The sequence below is a fragment of the Dasypus novemcinctus genome, chromosome 5 (genome assembly GCF_030445035.2).
Source record: "Dasypus novemcinctus isolate mDasNov1 chromosome 5, mDasNov1.1.hap2, whole genome shotgun sequence".
In the NCBI taxonomy this organism is placed as follows: Eukaryota; Metazoa; Chordata; class Mammalia; order Cingulata; family Dasypodidae; genus Dasypus; species Dasypus novemcinctus.
Window position 1 is genome coordinate 23,459,279 of NC_080677.1, and position 2,031 is coordinate 23,461,309.

The window sequence follows — 2,031 nt, forward strand, 5'->3', positions numbered from 1 at the left end:
AGCACTTAATTTTATCTAGGCTCCTTATATATGACACATTGCTTCTCTTTTGACTTTCAGAATTCACTATCCTTGGCATTATACAGTTTAATTATAATATGCTGCAGGTCTATTTTTGTTTATCCTGTTTGGAGTTCATTGAACATCTTGGATGTGTATATTCATGTCTTTTGTAAAATTTGGGAAGTTTTATGCCATTGTATCTTTGAATATTCCTTCTGCCCCTTTCTCTCTTTCTTCTCTTCTGGGACTCCTATGATGCATGTATTTGCTTACTTAATGGTATCTTATAGGTTTCTCAGGCTCTGTTCACTTTTCTTTATTCTTTCTCCTTTCTGCTCCTCAGATCGGATGATTTCCATCATCTTATTTTCAAATTCAATGATTCTTCTGTCAGCTCCAATCTCCTGTTGAATCATCCCTCTAGGGAATTTAAAATTTCTAAATTACTTCAGTTCTGTTTGGTTCTTTTCATAATTTCCATCTCTCTGCTGATATTTTCTTTGTGTTCATCTATCACTTTCCTGATCTCCTTTAGTTCTTCGTCTATGTTTTTCTCTAGCTCTTTGAGCATATTTTGGACTATTTTAAAAGTGTCTTTGTCTTGTATGTCCCAAGTGTGGTCCTCTTAATTAATGGTTTCTACTTGCTTTAATCTTCTCCTTTGCCTGGGTCATCTCTGTTTCTTTCTTTTTTTTTTTTTAAGATTTATTTATTTATTTATCTATTTATTTCTCCTCCTTCCCCTCCTCCAGCCCTGCTGTTCTTTTTTTTTTTTGCAGTCTGCATTGTCATCTCTTCTCATTTTCTCTCCTCTAGTATTCGCAAGGATTTGATTCTGGAGACTCCTGATGTGGAGAGAGGTTCCCTGTCAACTGCACCACCTCAGTTCCTGGTTTCTGCTGTGCTTCACCTTGCCTCTCCTCTTGTCTCTCTTTTGTTGCATCATCATCTTGCTGCATGACTCACTTGTATGAGCACTGGCTCGCCACGTGGGCACTCACATGGGCACTTGTGCAGGCACTGGATTACCACAAGGGCACTTGTGCTCAACACATGGACACTCATACAGGTGCTGGCTCACCACGCAGGCATTTGTGTGGGCACTGGCTTGCCACGTGGATATGCTTTCTCTTCTTCTTTTTCACCAGGAGACCCCAGGGATCAAACCCAGGTCTTCCCACATGGTGGGCAGAAACTCTATCACTTGAGCCACATCCACTTCTCTTACTGTTTATTTGTATGTTTTATAATTGTCAAAACGTGTACATTTTGTATTTTAATGTGTAATTGCTGGAATTTAAATTCTGAGGCCTCTGTTCCTTAAGCTCATATTCAGCTTGTGTTATGAGAAAGATTTCCTTGAGTTCTAGGAGCTAACAGAAGAAGAAGGAGGAGGAGGAGGAAGAGAGAAGGTGTTGTGTAGCAGAGTTCTGAGCTGCTTCCTAAATATTGGGCAAGTTCTGGGACAGTGAGCCTGTGACAAGTATCTTGTTTCAATCTCACCAGTTAAACTGTGCCAGACACACAGCTCTCAGTATGTGCATGAGGGTTAGTCTTCTCCATCTGGAACTGGTGCGAGGGTCCTGCACTGGGCCCGTTCTGCACTGGGTCAGTGAGGAGTGGGAGGGAGGCCAGCCATGGTTTTGCAAGATCCTACTGCTTTTGTTTATTTATTAGTTTTGTTGCATCATCTTGTTGCATCAGTGCGAGGCATGGGCCAGCTGTGCATGGAGCCGGCCAGCTTGCCTTTACCAGGAGGCCCCAGGAACCGAACCTGGGAACTCCATATGGTAGACAAGAGCCTAATTGCTTGAGCCACATTCCTTCCCCCTCCTGCTTTTAAGTTGCCTTTTTTTGATTCAGTGCTTTCCATGTTTCTGTCAGACTTTAGTTGCTCTCTCTCTCTCACCAATTACCTATCTTTCCTTCTCTTTCTCTCTTTCTCTCTCTCTCTCCATGTATCTACCTAGCCCTACCTATTTTCTAAACATTTGTTAAGTATTGGTTACTGTAAGTATTAGTTACAAT